A 22,001-nucleotide genomic window follows, 5' to 3' on the forward strand; every position below is an offset into this window, starting at 1 on the left:
CACCTCACAGGAAATCTCTTTGTAGCTTCTCCAATTTGTTCGCCACACTCACTGGAATAGGAAATAGAGACAGGAAATATGTAGTGAGGTTGGACAAAGTACTTTTGATCAGTGTGAGCCTCCCACCCTTTGACAGATACATTTTCTTCCAACCTGCCAATTTCCTTCTTGTCTTCTCAATAATATCATTCCAAATGGTGGTAGACTTATAAGGCACCCCCAGAGGAAGACCCAAATATTTCATAGGTAATCCTGCCACCCTACACCAAAAAATGTTTGCCAGCCTATCAACATTCTCTACCTCACCAATTGGAACAATCTCAGACTTTGGCAAGTTAATTTTTAGCTCGGAGACAACTTCAAAACATAGAAAAAGACACCGTAGATTTCTGAGTTGTTCCTTATTAGACCTACTCAAACTCAAACTCAAACTCCTAGAGATAATGCAGAGGATGATAAGCATTGAGAAGAAGACTTATGATAGGACTCTAGTACTCTCCTATAGTGTTTAAACTTGTATTGTACTGTAGAGTTTAAGTTAGTATTGACTTGTAACTCTTTCTTGGCTATATATACAAACACGGCTGCATTGGTTGATGCAGGCAGCCATTGGTCACCCTTTTGAGAACTCCGATATTGTCTCCTACATCCTCAATGGAGTTGGTGCTGATTATGATTTTCTAGTCACCTCAATCACCGCGCGATCTGATCTCGTTTCCTTGAATGATCTCTATGGATTTCTTCTCTTTCATGAGCTGTGTCTTGAGCAACATATTGCTGCAATTGATCTCTCCATCTCCATTGCCAACACTGCTCAAAGGTACTCATCCCCTAACTATCGTCCTCCTCGTGGCTCCTTCCACAACAATTATACCAACCGTGGCCGTGGTCGATGTGGGGGAGCTTCTTATCAATCTTCTGGCTACAATTACTCCAGACCCACATGCCAATTTTGTCACAAGATTGGGCACATTGCACCAAACTGCTAGCAGCGTATTGATTATTCTTCTATCCCAGAATCATCTCAAGTTGCTGCTTTCATGGCAACCACAAATGCTACTTCGGATCCTCAGTGGTACCATGACACTAGCTACAATCACCATCTCACCAACGAGTTAGCCAACCTTGATGTGTGTGCGGATGACTAGCATGGTTCAGATCAAATTAGAGTGGGAAACGGCCAAGCTTTGCGTATTTTACATACTGGATCTGCTACTTTACCTTCGTCTAGTCATAATTTTCATCTTTCCTCCTGATTACATGTTCCTAAAATAGACCAGAATCTCATCTCTGTCAATCAATTTACTCTTGACAATGGTGTTTTTGTTGAGTTTCACCCTACTTGTTTCTTCGTTAAGGACCTCTACTCCTGAACCCTGCTACTCCAAGGCCCGAGTAGAAACGGGTTGTACCCATGGCCTTCCTCCAAGTCCACCTCCAATAAATAAGCTGCCTATTTTGGAGAGAAGGCTCCCATGGCAGATTGGCATCGTCGATGAGGCCATCCTGCCCCACCTATTGCTTGCAGAGTTATCCACTCAAACAGACTTCCAGTGTCTTCAAATTCCCGCACTTCAATTTGTTCCTCGTGTCAACAAGGCAAAAGCCATCATCAACACTTTCCAGTGTCCAAGTTCGTGTTAAGCAATCGTTTACAATTGCTTTTTCTTGATGCATGGGGCCCTGCTCCTGTATTCTTTATCAATAATAGAAGATTCTATTTTTGCATCGTTGATGACTTCACAAAATACATTTGGCTTTTTCCTATGACACACAAATATGAAGTCTCTACTATATTTATTCATTTCAAAAATCTTGTTGAAACCTACTTTAACCGTAAGATTCAATTTGTGCAAAGTGACAATGGAATGGAATTTAGCCCACTTAAATCAACTCTAACCAAAATGGGTATAACTTATAGATCTAGCTGCCCCCACACATACCATCAAATGGGTTCAGTTGAGCGTCGTCATAGACACATTGTTGAAACTGGTCTCACTCTCCTAGCCACAGCTCAGGTTCTATTAACCCTTTGGGATGCTGCCTTTGAAACAGCCACATACCTCATCAATCGTCTTCCCTCCAAAGTCACCCACAACAAATACCTATTTCAACTCTTTTTCAAGATCACTTCTGAATATAAACTCAAGACCTTTGGTTGTGAATGTTGGCCCTTCCTTTGACCTTACAACAAACATAAGTTAGATTTTTGATCCAAATCTTGTGTTTTTATTGGATACAACAAAGAGCACCAAGGCTACAAATGCCTACACCTTCCCAGTGGGAAGGTGTACATTGGTCGACATGTTGTGTTCAACGAGTCCTCTTTCCCATTTTCCAAAAATTCCAAGGTGACTCTTACTCCGTCCACAGCTTCCCCACATTCTCCAGCCACATTCACCTTATCCTCTCAGCAATTTCAAGCCTGCCAACCTCCTCAACTCCCACCTATTGTCATCCCTTCACCATCCCCTGCAACTCTCGAACCATCTACCTCTACTCCTTCCTCAAGTAGCATTCTTGATGTAGTCTCAATGCAAGCTTCACCAAATCCCTTAACTAATTCCACTGAACCAGGGCCAACACACGGGATGACAACTCGTTCTCAACATGGTATATTCCAGCCACGACAACTTAATGGCAGAATAAAATATCCACCACGGGCACTTTTTGCTTCCTTACAATCTGAAGAAAGTGAACCTACATGCTACGCTGTTGCATCCAAGGATCCCAAATGGCGGCAGGCCGTAAATGAAGAGTTTGATGCCCTTCTCAAAAATGGCACATGGTCTCTAGTAAACCAATCTCCATCCATGAACATTGTGGGCTCCAAGTGGTTATTCAGAATAAAGAGGAAAGTGATGGGAGCATCGACAGATATAAAGCAAGACTTGTTGCTAAAGGTTTTCACCAACACAACCGGGTATTGACTATGCTGAAACCTATAGCCCGTTTGTAAAGCCTATCACTATCCGAACTGTGGTCACCATTGCTCTCATGGAAAACTAGTAGGTTCATCAAATTAATGTAAGTAATGCTTTTCTCCACAGTTTCATCAATGAAGACGTGTACATGGCACAGCCCTCAGGGTACATCCATCCTACTTCACCTCATGCAGTTTGCAAGCTACACAAAGCTCTTTACGGACTTAAGCAAGCACCAAGGGCTTGGCTCTCTCACCTAAGCAACTGGCTACAAGAGCTTCACTTTTGCTCCTCCAAATTTGACTCATCTTTATTTCTATACAGGAAAAATGGAGTAACAATTTATGTCCTAATCTACGTTGATGACATCATCATCGCCAGCTCTCACACCGATGCTATCTCCAAACTCATCACCGATCTCCAATAGTCCTTTGCAATCATTGATCTTGGTCCATTACATTCCTTTTTGGGAGTTGAAGCTACATGGACAGTTGATGGTCTTCATCTATCTTACTAACGATACATACATGATTTGCTGTCGAAGACCAATATGCTCTTAGCAAAGCCTATCTCTTCTCCAATGTCAGCTTCATCAACTTTAAGCAAGTACGAAGGCCCAACAGTTACTGATCCAACTATATATCGTAGCATAGTGGAATCCCTACAATATCTCTCCCTCACAAGACCAGACCTTTCTTTTGCCATTAACAAAGTGTAACAATTCATGGAAGATCCTTACGAACTGCACTGGGTTGCTGTCAAACGAATATTGCATTACCTCAAAGCCACAAGTGACCACACATTCTTCATCTCCAAGTCATCTTCACGCCAACTGGTTACTTACTCAGATTCTGATTGGGCTGGATACCCTGATGATCGCTGTTCAATGTCTGGATATTGCACCTTCCTCGGCAGTAACCTCATCTCATGGAGTTCCAAAAATTAGCCTATAGTCTTTAGGGCTTGTACTGAATCTGAATATAAGGCCTTAGCAAATGCCTTTGCCGAACTGACCTGGATCAAGTCTCTATTGGATGAACTTGGAGTCTCTTTATCTCATCCTCCAATTCTACATTGTGACAATATTGGGGCAACGTATCTCACTTCAAATCCAATGTTCCATGCTCGAACAAAGCACATCGCCATTGACTGTCATTTTGTACGAGACAAAGTGGCCTCCAAAATTCTAGACGTAAGATTTTTATTTCGGGAAAAGATCAAGTGGCAGACATTCTTACAAAGCCTCTAGTCTCCAAGAAGTTTACACTCCTAAAGTCCAATCTCAACATCAGACCTCCATTGTCGAGATTGCGGGGGTGTATTAGACCTACTCAAACTCATACTCCTAGAGATAATGTAGAGGATGATAAGCATCAAGAAGAAGACTTATGATAGGACTCTAGTACTCTCCTATAGTGTTTAAACTTGTATTGTATTGTAGAGTTTAAGTTAGTATTGACTTGTAATTCTTTCTTTGCTATATATACTGTTAGAGGGATTTAGGGTTTGCATGTAAAGAGAAGAAAGAAGAGGCTATGTTGTTTTTTTATGTAGCCTCCTACTCTCATACTTCATATATATATATATATCTAATGTAACATTGAGTACAAAGACCAAAATACCCCATATAATATATTAACCCTAATATGCTCATCTAACACTCCCCCTCAAGCTGGAGCATATATATCATATAAGCCTAGCTTGGAACAAATAAACTCTAACTTCTTTCGACACAAGGACTTTGTAAACATATCAGCTAGTTGATCTCCAGACTTCACAAATGGTGTAGATATATCTCTGCTGAGTATCTTATCTCGAACAAAGTGACAATCAACCTCAATATGCTTAGTTCTTTCATGAAAAACAGAGTTAGACGCAATATGTATAGCGGCTTGATTGTCACAAAATAACGGGATAGGAGTAGGAGCGGTGAATCCAATCTCCTGTAGGAAATGTTGTAACCACGTCAATTCACTAGCAGTATTAGACATTGCCCTGTATTCTGTCTCAGCACTCGACCGTGCCACCACCGTCTGTTTCTTACTTTTCCAAGTCACCAGATTACCACCCAAGAATGTGTAATACCCTGTAGTAGATCGCCTATCTCGGAGGGAACTTGCCCAATCTGCATCAGTAAACCCTTCTACCCGGAGGTGTCCATTCGGTCTATACAATATCCCAAGGCCAGGAGCTCTTTTCAAATATCGAATAATACGGGTAACAGCTTCCCAATGTAAAACTCTAGGAGCCTCCAAGAATTGACTAACAACACCAACTGCATATGAAATGTCTGGCCTAGTAATAGTAAGATAATTCAACTTTCCAACCAAACGACGATACCTACTAGGATCTTCAAATAATTCTCCTTCATCTTTTACTAATTTCTGATTAGGATCCATTGGAGTGTCAATAGGACGAGCACCCAGGAGACCTGTCTCTTCTAACAAATCAAGTGCATATTTTCTTTGAGATAAATTGATACCCTTTCGGGATCTAGCAACTTCAATCCTCAAGAAATATCTTAGTTTTCCCAAATCTTTTGTATGAAACTACTGCTGTAAAAACAGTTTCAATCGAGCAATACCTCCTGAATCATCACCTGTAATCATAATGTCATCCACATATACCACAAGAACAATGTAGCCCGCATTTGTATGCAAGTGAACTACTGAATGATCTGTCTGACAACGTTGAAGACCAAACTCCATAACGGCCTCAGAGAACTTCCCAAACCATTCCTGAGGAGATTGCTTGAGACCATACAAAGCCTTTTTTAACTTACAAACACAACTCCGATACTCCCCCTGAGCAACAAACCCAGGTGGTTGCTCCATATAAACTTTCTCATGTAAATCCCCATGTAAAAAGGCATTTTTGACATCCAACTGAAATAAGGGCCAATTAAGATTAGTAGCCAAAGAAATAAGAATACGAACGGAAGAGATTTTGGCAACTGGAGAAAACGTCTCATCATAATCAATGCCATATGTCTGTGTATAACCCTTAGCAACCAAACGAGCTTTCAACCGTTCAACAGAACCATCAGGATTAAACTTAACCGTGTATACCCATTTGCAACCAACAGTCTTCTTAGCAGGGTGTAATGGAACAAGTTCCCACGTACCATTTTGATGTAAGGCCTTCATTTCCAATTCCATAGCTTGCCTCCAACTAGAGTCAGATAAGGCATCTTGCACTGTCTTCGGGGTGGAAACAGTAGAAAGATGGGAAATAAAGCAAGAATGGGAAGGAGATAAAGAACTAGTAGATACAAACTGACTGATAGGATGTTTAGTAGTGCAAGAACGTGTACCTTTCCGTAGGGCAATGGGCAAGGAATCAGATGCAGGTGCCAGCGGATCCGAAGACGGGGAGGATGATGGTGGAGGTGCAGGAGCTGATGGGCATGGCCGACGTGTATAAACCTGAAGAGGAGCAGGTGAAGGTGGAGGCAACATGACAGACTTAGAGAGATAGGGAACAGGCAGCGGAACAGACGCGACATCAGGCTTAAGGGTAGACGCTCCGAAAGACTCATCAACAGGAAAATAGGAAAGAGACTCAACAAAGGTGACATCGGCGCTAGTAAAGTAGTGGTGAAGAACAGGACTATAACAACGATATCCTTTATGAGTTGTGGAATAACCAAGAAAGACACATTTGGTAGAACGAGGATCAAGTTTATCATAACCAGGACCCAAATTATGAACATAACAAACACACCCAAAAACCCTAAGTGGTAAGGCAAATGGGGGTGAAGAACAGTATAAGAGAGAGTGAGGAGAAGCACCATCTAAGACCGAGGAGGGCATTCGATTAATGAGGTAACAAGCAGTAAGAATAGCGCCACTCCAAAAATGTTTGGGGACATGCATATGAAATAAGAGACAGCATGCAACATCCAATAAATGCCGATTCTTGCGTTCAGCCACTCCATTTTGTTGTGGAGTGTGAGCACATGATGTTTGATGGATAATGCATTTATCAGACAAATAAGAGGCAAAAGAACTAGATGTGTATTCTTTGGCATTATCAGAACGCAAAATACAAATTTTCTTAGTAAATTGAGTCTTAAATCATATTATGAAAAATTCGGAAAACAGAAAATAACTCTGAACGATTTTTCATTAAAAATAACCAAGTCATATAGGAAAAATCATCCACAAAAGTCACAAAATAATGAAATTTATTGGATGCAATATTCATAGGACCCCATACATCAGAATGAACTAACTCAAAAGGATGTGAAACACGACTAACAACTCTTGACAGAAAAGAAACATGACGGTGCTTACTAAGCTAACAAGCTTCGCAAGACACAGACAACTCATTTCGAAGACTCGGGACTTGATGATTGAACGTAGGAAGGGAAGGATGACCAAGACGACAATGCCACTGAAGAGCTGAGGTTGATGACTGTAAAGCACATGAGGAAAATGAAGGTGCAAGATCTAGATAATATAAGCCACCAACTTCATGCCCCATACCAATCATCCTCCTCGTCTTGAGATCCTGAAAAATGCACAAAGAAGGGTAAAAACTCACAGAACAATTAAGAGCTTTGGTAATTTTACTAATGGATAACAAATTAAAAGGAAAACCAGGAATGTGTAGAACAGAAAGCAACTCAATATTTGGACTCAAATGGGTATGGCCAGAGCTGGCTACGGTGGAGAGGGAACCATTAGCTAGGATGACACTGTGGGGTGTATCAATAGGACGATAATTAGAGAGAGAAGTGGACAAACCAATCATATGCTCATTGGCGCCAGAATCAATAATCCAAGAGTCGCGAGTGGAGGATAAAAGACAGTGAGATGCAGTACCTGACTGAGCAAGAGTAGCAGTGGAAGAGGTAGAAGCCCGCTTATGGGTTAAGAACTGAGCATACTCATCTTTCGGAATGGAGATCAAATCATTCCCGAAGTGTGAGCTCGAGCTAACAGGTGGTCCAGATGGAGCTAGGGAATCATCGTGAGAAGCAACCTGATTGGCCAACCCAGATGGTGTGCCATGTAAATCCCAACAAAAATCCACAGAATGGTTAGTACGACCACAATGAGTGCATTTGCGAGGCCCACGACCTCCGAGGTGACCTCCACCTCGACAATCACGTCCACCACGAAAACCACGACCACCCTGTCCCCCACGAGAACTACCATAACTTCCACGGGCAGCAATAAAAGCAGCGCGCTCACCAGTACGCTCAGAACTTATCTGAGAGCTATGATCACTAAGATTAGCACGCTGAATCCGAGAAAAGACTTCAGGAAGTGAGGGAAGTGTAGAACCCCCCAAAATTTGCGCACGAACCGACTCAAACTCGAGTTTCAAGCCAAGAAGAAACCGAACCACATCCACATCTTGACGTTGCTATTCCATTTTCTTCAGGTCCTTAGAGAGCGGTTGGTACAAGTTTCGCTCCTTACAAATAGCCACAACTTGGTTGTAGTACTCATCCACAGCTTGATCACCTTGTTCAAGTCCAAAATATTGTTTACACATTTCATAAATCCGAGTGATATTCCCAGTTCCAGAGTACATGTGACTAAGATGATCCCAAATGTCCTTGGCACTAGGCAAGTAGATGCATTGCATGAAGATCCAATGTGAGACTCAACAACATAAGAGAGATAATTTGATTATCTTATTGTTCCCAAAGGCTAGGAGGATACTTTGTAGGCATACCCGAGGTTAAGTGAATAAACAAACCCTTGCCTTTGAGAAAAACTTCGACAGACCTTGCCCAATAAATATAATTCTTTCCATTGAGCTTCACAAGAGTCATAGGAGCATGAACGAAGGAAGTTTCAAGTTTAGAGGCCATAATCTCAACAACAAAGAAGCCAGACTCCACAGAAATACAAAAGAAAGAATAGTAACTATAACAACCACTTAAAAGGAATGAAAAAACCAAAAACAGAAACTCGCCGGAGACCGTCGAAACTTGTCGGGGATAGGCAGACCACGCCGAAAATCCCACTGGAAAGACCAAAACCAGAAGCTAAACCAAACAGGGACTTGCGACAGAAACTTACCGGAGGCTCGCCGGAAACTCGCCAGAAATATACGGAAACACGCCGGTGTCTGACAGACCTCACCGGTGATACCAAAAACCACGGCGACAGACCCAAGCGACTACCACAGAACATGCTGGCAAACCACCACAGACCCAGTCGACGACCACACTTCAACGACAACCCAGTTTCTGCCGATCATCATTGTAACCTGCCGGCAGCCATATACGTCACCAACAACCACAGACTAGACCGGAAATACACCACAAACCACGACGGCGACCATCTATCCCCGATCACTATTCGCGGGCATGAAGCCCACGTCTCACAATTCCACGCTCAGTAGAATAAAACTAGGATTTGGGTAAAAAAAAAAAATATATTAATAAAGAAGGGGAGGAAGAAGCGGGGTGGGAGAGTAATCAGATGCCATCAATAGTTATGGCTCTGATACCATCTTAGAGGGATTTAGGGTTTGCATGTAAAGAGAAGAAAGAAGAGGCTGTGTTGTTTTTTTACGTAGCCTCCTACTCTCATACTTCATATATATATATATATATATATATATATATATAATGTAACATCGAGTACAAAGACCAAAATACCCCATATAATATATTAACCCTAATATGCTCATCTAACATATACAAACACTGCTGCATTGGTTGATGCAAGCAGCATTACACAGAAATAATATATTCCTCATTTGCCCCACAAAGAATCAATGTGTCATTAGCAACCAGCAAATGTGAGACACTAAGACCAGGATTGTTCCTTGTTCCCACTGAAAAACCAGCCACAAGACCACTATCTTCCGTAACCTCCATCATTCTACTTAGCGCCTCCATCACAATAACAAACAGAAAAGGAGATAGTGGATTCCCTTGTCGTATACCCCTGGAGTTACGAAAAAAACCTGGGGTTCTCCATTAATCAAAACTATATATCGGACCGTAGAAATGCAAAACGCTATCCAATTCCTCCATTTCTCCCCAAACCTACTTCGTTGCAATATGAATAGCGAAAACTCTCAATTCACATGATCATACGCCTTCTCTAAGTCCAGTTTATGTAACAAGCCGGGTTCTCCAGATCTAAGCCGGCTGTCAATACATTCATTAGCTATCAGAACCGAATCTAGAATCTGTCTCCCCTTAATATACGCATTTTGAGACTTTGATATTATCTTCTTTAACACATTTTTCAATCAATTTGCGAGCACTTTGGAAATCAATCTATACACAATGCCCACCAAACTAATAGGTCGAAAGTTCTTTAACTCCTCCGCCCCTACTTTTTTTGGAATGAGTGCTATAAATGTTGCATTTAGGCTTTTCTGAAACCCCCCCTTGCTGTGGAAATCTCTGGAAACAGCCATTATATCTTCTTTAATTACTTCCCAACATGTTTGCACAAAACCCAAGGAGAAACCATCAGGGCCCGGTGATTTGTCTCCTTGCAACTTCTTAACCACCTCTATCATCTCACCTTCTTCAAAATCCCTTTCTAACCACAAACCTTCCGCACTTTCAATAGATTGAAATGATAAATCATCCGGTATAGGCCTCCGACTACAGCTTTCGGTGAACAATTATGTATAGAACTGAACAATGTGCACCTTGATATCCATGGCTTTCGAAGACAAAGAACCAACCATTGATTATTAAAGACTCAATGACATTGTTTCTCTTGTTTGAGTTTGCCACCCTATGAAAAAATTTGGTATTCTTGTCCCCCTCCCTTAACCATAGAGCCCGGGATTTCTAACGCCAGCTTATTTCCTCTCACAACAACAATCTCTCCAACTCCGAAGATAACTCATCTTTGCTCCTTTCCTCCTCGTTCAACCCTCGACCTTCCCCACAGATGTCAAGCTCCCTTATACCATCCAATAATACCTTCTTTCGTTTCTCGACATGCCCAAAAACTTCATTATTCCATCATTGCAGGTTACCTTTCAAAGCTTTCAATTTGCATGCTAGCACATAGCTGGGACTCCCATTTCCTCCTCTTCTCTACCTTTCTCCACGGCCAAGTGAAATAGGAGAGTGATCCAACAATAGACAAGGTAGTCTTCTCTGAACCACATCAGGAAACCTCTCTTCCCATCTAGGAGATAAAAGAAATCTATCAAGTCTAGACCAGCAATGGTTATTTGACCAAGTGTATTGTCCACCCACCAAAGGGATATCCATCAAGCCCTGATAAAAAATGAAACTAGAGAATTCCCCCATAGGAGTGGAATACCGAGTAACATCTACCCTTTCATTCAGATATCTAATTGCGTTAAAAGTCTCCACCAATGCACCAAGGCATTTCCCACCAACTCATGATGCCTACCAATTCATCCCACAATAGTTGTCTATCATTATCATCATTGGGACCATACACACTTGCGAAAGCCCATTCGAAGTTACCACTGACACTTCGAAAAGAACATGCAATGATAAAACGCCCCACACAAGCCTCCAACTTTTCCACCACCCTTCTATCCCGCATAAGCAAAATACCTCCGGAAGCTCCTTGTGACCCTAAATAACTCCAATCCATATGTGCACAACCCCACAATCTCCTGGTTGTCTCCCTAGTTACATGCTGCAATTTAGTGTCTTGTAAGCACACAATATCCGCTTTCCATTCCCCTATGAGGCCCTTAATCTTCATTCATTTTTCCTCCAAGTTCAACCCCCTTACATTCCAAGATAAAAGTTTTGGCTTCATTAAACAACTGTTGAGAGCCCCGCCTTCTGCCATTGACCTTTGTTGCAATCCCTTTCTTGCCATCATAATTAATAGAACATGACAAACGTTGTAACTCTCGTTTACCTTTGGAGCTTGTTGGTGTAGGTTCCACTACCATGTCAGCAACATGAGAACTTGTTTTATTCTTTCGATCAGCTTCAATTGCTCTAAACAATGCCATCATGTCTTCCTCATGCCCTTCAAGTGATAATCCGACTACATGGAAAAAACCTTTCACTCTTTCCATAACTCATTCACAAGCCTCTTTCTTATTCAACTCCTCACCCTTCAACATGTCCCCCATTTGTACTACCAGAGGCTCACAATCCACAACTTCATCTTGAAACTGTATTAATTCCATATCAGTGATCTGCTTGTCTCTAGTGATGGTGTTACGAGTGACAAACTGTGTGCTTGGGACACACACATCATCTGTTTGCTGACTAGTCACACAGAAGCTCCCCATGTTTGAATCCATTGCATCATCTTGTTGGGTATTTTCCCCTTCAGCAAAAATCACTGACCGTTTTAAAACAATCGGCTCGCTGTCCATTGGGGTCCACCAACGTCTTGTAGGCTCCAGAGCTACCCCTGTCAGCTTTTCCCCATTATCCTCACTTCCAATGTTTAGTTCCAGAGTACCTTTCCGGAGAGCAATACGTAATGAATATGGGTTTGGAGGAACTGGATTGGAAGACTTTGGGGAAGGTGGTGGGGGCATGAGGGGGGACGGCTGTGGATGTCAAGTGTACACTTGTAGGGAAGCAGATCTTTGAAGTTTAACTCTAAAGGGCTAGGTGTAGGGAGGGGTGCCGAAGAGAGAATCCTCCCGAGAGGAGGTATTTGAAAACTAGGGTTGAGACTAAAAGATAAGTAACATCAGTACTAGCGAATTACCGTTGAAGAACAGGATTGTAGCACCATATCCTTTTTGAGTTCGAGACTATCCAATAAAAACACATTTGGTGGGGTGTGGATCGAGTTTGTCAAACCTGGGTCCAAGGTTGTGAGTATAAAAAATATAGCCAAAAACCCTAAGACGCAAGGAAAAAAGTGGTGAGCGGGGAAATAAAATTGAATGTGGAGGATGCCTTGTTCAAAACAGAAGAAGGCATCCGACTAAGGAGACAACATGTAGTAAGAACAACATCACTCCAAAAGTGTTTCGGAATGTCATAAGAATCATGAGAGCCTAGGTGACATCCAACAAATGATGTTTCTTATGCTTAGCAACCCCATTTTGTTGTGTAGTGTAAGCACAAGAGGTCTGATGAACAATACCTTTTTCCGCAAGAAAAGTGGTAGAGGGTGAGATAAGTATTCTTAGCATTATCAGACCGTAGAGTACGAATGTTTTAGGCAAACTTAGTCTTAATCTCTTTATGAAAAGGTTGAAAAATGGAGAACAACTCATAACGATTTTTCATTAAGAATAGCCAAGTCATACGAGAATGATCATCCACAAAGGTCACAAAATAATGAAAGTCATTTGATGCAAAATTAACAGAACCCCAAGCATCTAAATGAACCAACTTAAAAAGACTAGACACCCAACTAACAGGATGAGACTAAAAAGACACACGATGATGCTTGCTAAGCCTAACAAGTTTCACACTGAAAAGGGTGAGACGTATAAATTCCACTCAGAGCATGTTTGGGATTGCTTTAAGAAATTTTTAAAGTAAAAAAGAGCTTTTTTTTTTTTTTTTTTTTTTTAAAAAAAAAAAAAAAACCTTCATTTTTAAACTTTTTCTAAAAGTGCGTTTTATTCACTTTTAGAGTAAAAAAGTCAAAGAAGTACTTTTAGAGTTATTTTACCCAACATACTAGCTTTTTGTTTGATACAATTTTTTAGGTATTCAAAGTACTTTTTAAGCCTCCTGACGCAATTCCAAATATGCTCTTAATCAACAATCTACTGACTTTTCGTTGAGGAACCCAATCAAACCAATGTAATTCTTTTCATATTTGTGAGAGGCGAATCATCAAGCATTAACGATTTATAAGAAAGTATTTCTTCTTGCCTTGGATTTATTTATTTATTCACACACACACACATATATATTGTTTGAAGAGCTTTGCTATAGTTTCTCTTATAAAAGAACTAGGATTTTTATATACTTCTTTTAAGAAATAGGTTAATTCTGTTAATTTAAGATGCATTATCAGTTGTTGAAGAAAGATAGTGTACATTCATAGAGAAGTATATACAAATGCATGCTCATGCGCACACACCTTGGTTTGTGCTCTGATCTTAAATTTCTCATTCGAAGGAACAAGAAAAAGACATGAAATCTTTTAGAATCATAGAATCAATTGAGATTGTCAGCTTTGTTTTTTAATTTATACTGCTTGTAATTTACCAAATTTCAAACACAATCTTCATGGATTTTATAATTTATAAATTAGAATTAGACATCTTTTACAGGTTTGATGCACTGACCTGTGTGACTCTCTCTGTCTCTCTCTCTCTACACGCACTACACAAATGCTCTTATTCAAAGTTTGTCTTTAGCGTCATGCTTTGGACTATTATCGGAATAAGTTTTTTGTGGTTCGGTTAAACAGCTTCCAATGTCAAAAACTATGGATTGAAATATAGATAATTAATTCTCTGCTTTATTCACTGGACATGATCTGTCTTTATTTATTTTCAGAATTTGTCATGTTTGGTACAAACATCTCATGGGCAGTAATGAAAAAGTTTCCTTTCTTGCACATAAACAACTAAATGTATTAATAGAAGTGGACTGTCATCTCAAATGCCACAGCATTTACTTAAGGTATGTGCATACCTTTGACTACAGAATATTCAACGAGAATTGGAATGTTTGAATTGGAGCTTGGACATTGTATAAAGTGTAGTTTATGAAGGTTCGAGATTACTTTGAACTCAAGGTCCATGTTGAGTTTTGGCGGTAGTAACAAGGTAACTATATAGAAGTGCTTTAGGGATCAAAATAGGTGAGTAATCTGAATTACAGCGGCTGAGTACTTTACAAAGAAAAAAAAAAAAAAAAAAAAAAAAAAAAACTTATATAGTTTAGGTAAAGATCTGGAAACCACATAATTTGTCAGGTATTTTATTTTAACTACATAATGATACCACTGTTTTTTGTTTTTAATGGTAATAATGAATATCATTCTTTTAAGAATGGATTTCAGGTATATTGTCAAAAATTAGTGACTAACTGAAAGTGATGAATAAATCATTTCTAGTATGCTTTGACAGCTTTTTTATCTTTAAAAAGCGTAAGAGTTTTGCCACTTTTGCCTGAAGGAGCGTCTACATTCTAATAGGTATTAAAGTTATCTTGAACTAAGGATATGGATGTCTGCACTAAAACTAAATACATGTTACACTTTTTTGTCCAAGTAATAATTGAACTAAGGTGAGTATTGTCTGCACATAATACCTATTAGAAGTGTATTCACTTATTCAATAAGCGGAAACCTCCCAAAGTTGATTGGTGTTATGCTTCTCGACAGCCAAATTTCAAGTCAGTTTTATTGCTTGGCTAGCTGACAGGTACGATGAAAATTCACAGGTAATGTTCCTTATGTCTTATACAGAGGATTAATCTGAAGTAGGAATACTCCATTGCAATTGCAGGTTTTTGATGAGAATATGGAAAGAGTTTTAGTAGCTGGAAGCACAAGCTTTGATGTAGTATTGTTGCAGACATAAGAGACAGAATGACGTCTTTCCATAATGAGAATATTCAGTGGTCTGATTTGTTTTGTATCTAATTGCGGATGTTCTGTCTGGTGGTCAATTTATTTTATTTTATTTTATTTTTTGCAGTTGCTACAGCTAGACTGATGTTGTTACAAATTTAGGGGTGATCATGGGTTCCAAAAATCCTGACCGGAAGCTGGATCGACATCGATTGGTTTGTGACAATCAACAGGTCAAATTTTGATTCTAGGGTTCGAACAAACCAATGTCATGAATTCAATTTTTGGAGGCGGATATGGGGAGTCTGACCGTATCCAATTTCATGGAAACACCCACACCTAGACATCTTATTTTTGTTTCTCACGCATGTTTTCACTTTGCTACACATTCCCATCCGCCACTCCTCTCACTATAAGTCTCTCTCGCTCACTTTTTGGTCCTTCTAGTTTTTCTCAGTTAATTTGAGTCCACCAACTATGGTATATATAATTTCTTTTTCTAGATCATTGTGTGTTTGTACGTGCAATGACGTAGATCTAAATGCTTGCTTGTTTGGTTACGGAGAAAATTGATGTCCACTATTTCCAGCCAGTACGCACTGAGGGTGTTTATCTTGTCCGCCCACTTTGCTTTCTCTTTCTGGACTGAGGGAGGGAACATCTTGTGTTTGAAAGTTGATTTCCCACTTGTAGTTTTGGGTCTATGGGCCCATGCCTGCATGAGAAACACCCCGGCATTCACTCACCCTTATCAAATGCTTCCAACCGTGCACATGTGGCTTTCGTTCCTCTCCAATGGGATCTTGAACTCCATGTCGGTGAACATTGGGTCTGAATCGATCCACTCGGCCTCCGGGTGGGCCAACATTGCGTCTGAATCGATCCATCAGATCCACTCGGCCACCAACATGGTGGCGCGGATGAGCGGGTACTTGGCCCAGAAACCGGTCATTTTGGGATGGAGCAAGGCGTTGTTTGTTCTCGAACAGTCTCAATAGCAGATGATCTCCAAATTGGTTTTGACATTTGGACAGCTGTGATCCCGGCATTGAAGGAGGGATGATGCTTCAACTTCAACCACTCTCAATGTCGGTAGCTGAGATTGGAGGCGGATGATAGGAGAGGCAATGGTTTTTTGTTTTGAAGGTTTCAAAATAAGGGTTAGGGTGGGGTGGTATAGGAAGGATAACGAAGAGAAACCCATGAGCCTGTGTTTCCGGACAGCACCACCATGTTCTCTTAATTTGTTTTGATCAGTTGGAATTAAGGTTACACCACACAGTAATAATCTTCTGATTTATAATTACTTTCATGTAGTATCAAAATGAACTTAAGAGTCCCAAAGTACGTCAACAAAACAATTTAGGCCCTACAATCAAATTTTGTCAACAAATTTAACAGATTATGTTAGTGTGATATTAACTTAAATAGGACAAGTGTCACAATTTTATTGACTCTGACATTTCACGCTATCAAAATTTGTTAAGTCTCAAGGACCTCTGAGTTCAATTTGGTACTACTAGGACCTAATTGCAAATCAAGTAAACTATAGGGACCGATGAGTACGTACAAAATTCACACGTAGGGGAGTTCAGATAGGCTTGCCTTAATTTGTACCATTTTTACTTTTGAAACTGCCTTGCGTGGGCCCTTGAGAGGACTTGATCACTTGTTCGACCAATTTCCTACCATTTGTTTATATTTTCGCACTGTTGTTTATCGTTTTGAGTCTCTTGTTGTGGAGTCCACCCATTTTTCGTTTTTTCGGATTGTCTGCTCCTTCCTTTTGAATTAGGAGTGGAAATGATCCTCCCTTGTAACTATTTTCTTTATTCAATTAGAAAAAATAAAAAGTAAAAAACTTTACATGTCGGGTCGGTTCAATTGCGATGGGATCATCTTTAGTTTATTTTGGATTGGAAGGGATCCAGTTCATGGTTAGGAACTCTTCAAAGGGATCCAATGATCACAAAGATGCCACGTGTTTCACTTATTAAAAAATAATAAAATATTATTTAATGTATTTTAAAAAATAATATAATATAATTTTCTTTTTGTTTTTTGATATGGCCCTTGGGGGTGGCCGGACCACCCCCATGGGCCACCGTTTGGCCTGAGGGTAGCTGGCCAGTCTGGGTGGCCAAATCATCCCTAAGGGCCATAGAGTCATCCCCAACCGGCTCATAGGAGTGTTTGATTTGGCCCTTAGAGGTGGCTTAAGCCACTTTCATGATCCTCGGCCATCCCCAAGGGCCATGGGGGTGGCTGAAGCCACCCTCAGGCCAAACGGTGACCCCTGGCCACTCCCAATGGCCATATCAAAAAAAAAAAAAAATTATATTATTATATACTTTTTTATTTTTTTAAAAAGTAATAAGTAATATTTTTAAAATTTTTTTTAATAAGTGGGACACGTGGCATCTTTGTGGTTATTGAATCTCTCTAAAGAAATCTTGACTATAAACCAGATCTCCTTTGGTGTCTAAAATACGTTCACGGGCTGCATGCATGCCTTCTTCGCAGCAGGAAAGAAGTATTCACGCCGTTATATACAATGATTAATGACTACAATCACACCATTTATATTTATATTCTTTTACGAGAGAGAAGAAGCTTTCACGCCATTGTTTTGTTTCTTGCATCCACTGATCTCCACAACTCCACGTTGTAAAAAAATGGTGAATCATACACTATAAATGAATGGTTATGCTAGTAAAGAAAAAAAGAAATAAGAAAAAGGAATTCACAAGAATTTTATTAACATCCATGTCTGTATCACTTTTGATAGTATTTCCGCTTTTTGAAGTTGATTGTTTTGTGGTCTATTCATTTATTTAACTATATATTTCCGCTGTTTGAGGGTTTTTTTGAGCCACCTTTTTTTTTTTTAATGTTATTTTCCATTGCTCCGCTTTGAATAATAATAAAAAAAAAGTGTATAAATTTTCCGCTGGGCTCAAATTTGATTTGATAAATGAGGTTGCAAGGTTCATTTACTACGAATTTGTTAATGAGTTGTTAGAGCATTCTTAGTAGGCTTATCAAATTTTATTCATCAAAATAATTAAAAGTATATTTTTCTTTATTTTAACTACTCATTTTTTTAAAGTACCCTAGTAGTCTTATTACTTTAACTATCAACTTTCACTATTCTATTTAAATATTAAAAAACTTTTTTATTTTTTTGAATTTTTTTCAAAGAATAGGGATGAAAAGAGAATTTATATTATATCTTATTCATTTGGTGAGTGAATAATATTCACTATCTTTAGTAAGTACTATTCATTTATCAAACCAAAATCGTTATTTTGGTGAGGCTGCTGGGAAGTGGTTTTTTTTTTTGTTGTGATTTTTGGTGATTTAGCTCACCAAAATAACTAAAAAACTAGTTTAGTAAGGCCGTAAAGAATGCTCTTTAAACGTAACGCAGTTAACAAAAGTGATAGGACCTCCCAAATAGAGCCACAATTAAATGGATAACAATTGAAACAAAATGACAAAAATAATAATGCCTAACCTACTAAGATAAGTTGTTTAACTAAATTCCTATTACTCTTATTGAACCAACTGATCCTGCGTACTGCACTAATGTAACTAGCTAGACTCTTATTTAACTTAAACTAATATCTAACTTCCAAATGATAGCCCGATGAGCACCAAAAGTCAAACATTCGCATCATCCAATTTGAAAGAAACTGAGGATTGGGTTTCAACCTCAAATCAACCACACAAGCAATAATTATCACATAAATCACAAGAACAAAATTAATTGCACATTTACAACACAAGATTTTTTAATGAACGGAAAAACTTTTTGAGCGTATAAAAGGAAAAAACTAGGGTTAAAAATTTTGACACGACCCGTGAACCTGACATGAACATGACACGAAGTTAACAGGTATTGAGTTTGGGCTTATCGGGTTCGGGTCTACCCAATTAAGACATGATTAAATTCGTGTCTAGCGGGTCGACCCGCCAGACACGTTTAATAAATGAGTCTGGCGGGTCAGCCGGGTCTGGTAGGTCAACCGCGTCTGGCGGGTCAGCCGGATCTCGGGTGACCCGCTAGACCTTTTTTTCTTTTATAAAAAAAAAACCTATGTCTAAGTAATATTGTTCTAACTAAGTTAACCCTAACACTTACTGACTCACTCATGGCTTCACTTCACTCTTCATTTCACGGCTTCACTTCACTGGCCTATTCCTTGTTTTTCTGTTACTTTTTCTATGTGGGTCTATATATTAAAACATTCTCTTTTAAAACTTTTTATTCTTCTTGGACGGTTATGATAAATTTGACTAGTCCTTTGGCCCAAGAGATCCCTTTATTAAATTATTTTTTTCCAATTTTGATTAAGAGTTTCTTTTTAACGGGTCGGGTTAGGTCTACCCAATATGACCCGGTTATGCTAAAGGGGTTAAGCGGGTCGGGTCAGGTCGTGTCTACCCGATATGACCCGGTTATGCTAAACGAGTTAAGCAGGTCATGTTTGTGTCTCAGGTAATTGGGTCGCGGGTTTTAACGGGTCCTAATCGTGTCTACCAATTTTGCCAGCCTTAGAAAAAACCACTCTAGAGCAGCTAAACCAAAGAAATCTTATCATGAAGAAGATACAAAATACGAACATAGACACTTACAACCATTTGTAAAGCTATGACTCCATATGACAAGCAGCTCCCCACTTGCTTCTATTCTAGCTCACTACTAGCCAATCTTCTTCAAGTGCCTTTCCTTATTGACCCACAGGTAGACTTTTTATTGGATGGAGGATAATGATGTGGTTTAAAAGTGGAATCGAAACATTAAGAGAGGGAAGTTCAAAGCCTTTTAAAAATCTCTCTTGGAATCAAGCTCACCTCTAGAAGGTTTCTCTAGCTATTTCTCAAATTGCTTGCTTAAAACTAGGGTTGGCAATTTTGACACGACCCACGAACCCGACATGAACACGACACGAAGTTAACAGGTATTGGGTTTGGGCTTACCGGGTTCGGGTCTTAATCGGGTCTACCCGATTAAGACACGATTAAATTCATGTTTGATGGGTCGGCTTGGCGAGTCCATGGGTCGACCCGACAAACACGTTTAATAAATGGGTCTGGTGGGTCAGTCAGGTCTCGGGTGACCTGCCAAACCCATTTAATTTTTTTTTAAAATTAGTTTTTCCAATTTTGATTAAGGGTTTTTTTACACGGGTGGTCGGGTCGTGTTACTTGTTTAGCGCACGAGTCGTGTCGGATTGTGTCTACCCAATATGACTCAGTTATGCTAAACGGGTTAAGCGGGTCATGTCGGGTTACCCGGATATTTTCCATGATATAATCGTGTCAGACCCACTGATGTAGGACATGTGTGTCCCCACCCCCAAGAATAAATAGTTTACTTTTAATCCTTTCCCTACTAGGAGTATATTTACTTTTCCTATTAGAATTATGTTTACTTTCCCTACTAGGATTATGTTTACTTTCCTACTAAGATTAGATTTACTTTCTCTACTAGAAGTAGGTTTACTTTCTCTACAAGTATTTCTCTTCTATAAATAGGCTTGCTTATTATGTAAAACTCAACTCATTGAATTATTATCAAATCAGAGAATTCTCTCTCAAATACTCTGCGGAGTTTTATCTTTCTTTTAGCCTGCGGGCTTGTTTTTATCTTTTTGGGTAGAAGACGAAGATGCTTCTCCTTGCAGAATCAAAGACGCTGCTCTTTGATTAGTTACCTTAGTCTTCCGCTACGTCAGTTGGTATTAGAGCAGGCTTTATCCTGATCATGACCAATCAGCGCAACGGTGACGATTCCCTTAACGACGCTGCTCGTGACAAGGAGGCTCCTTGGAGAGCCGAATTCCAAGAGCTCCAGCAGATCCAGCAAACGATGCAACAGGAGATACGACAGGAGATGCGCCAGATGCGGGAGATGATAGAGCGCATGCACATAGGTCCTAATCGTAATCACAGGGACAATGATGCCCATGATGACGATGGGATCCGAGTAAGGCCTATTCCTCATCAACCACTTGCACCCATAAACCGACCACCGGCCTATGACGATCCTAGTGACGATGAAGACTTTGCTGAAGGAGTATTCGGACGGGACATTGAGGTAGATCGAAGGGGCGAATTACGTAGAGGAGTCGGTCGTGGTGGCACAGGCTTCAGAGGTTATGAGCGTGGTAGAGCTGGCCATATGGGGAATGTCTATGACGGCGCTGGCTACCGGGATGCATATGGAGGGCAACCCAGGCGTCAGGATCTTGCTAGGGAGGAATCCCACGAATACCGAATGAAGATTGATCTCCCATCATTCAACGGGCATCTTCAAATCGAAGATTTCTTAGATTGGGTGATGGAAGTAGAGAGGTTCTTTGATTATATGAGTATTCGCGAGGATCGCAAGGTGAAGTTAGTGGCATACAAGTTCAAGGGAGGAGCTTCTGCTTGGTGGGAAAAATTACAGATTTCCCGAGCCCGACAAGGGAAGGGACCTGTAACTTCATGGTTGAAGATGAAGCGGCTACTCAAAGCACGTTTTTTACCACCGGACTTTGAGCAACGGCTATTCCAACAATACCAAGAGTGTCGACAAGGAGGTCGGACCATCCAGGCGTATGTTGATGATTTCTATCGCCTATCTGCTCGG

General features: G+C 40.1%; 1 pseudogene; it reads right to left on the minus strand.

The window, feature by feature from the left end:
- Nucleotides 1-7,398: 7,398 nt before the first annotated feature.
- On the minus strand, nt 7,399-8,532 carry LOC148586871 (uncharacterized; annotated as a pseudogene).
- Between the last annotated feature and the right edge of the window lie 13,469 nt (nt 8,533-22,001).

The sequence above is a fragment of the Corylus avellana genome, chromosome 3, assembly GCF_965113065.1.
Source record: "Corylus avellana chromosome 3, dhCorAvel1.hap1.2, whole genome shotgun sequence".
NCBI classification, from domain to species: Eukaryota; Viridiplantae; Streptophyta; class Magnoliopsida; order Fagales; family Betulaceae; genus Corylus; species Corylus avellana.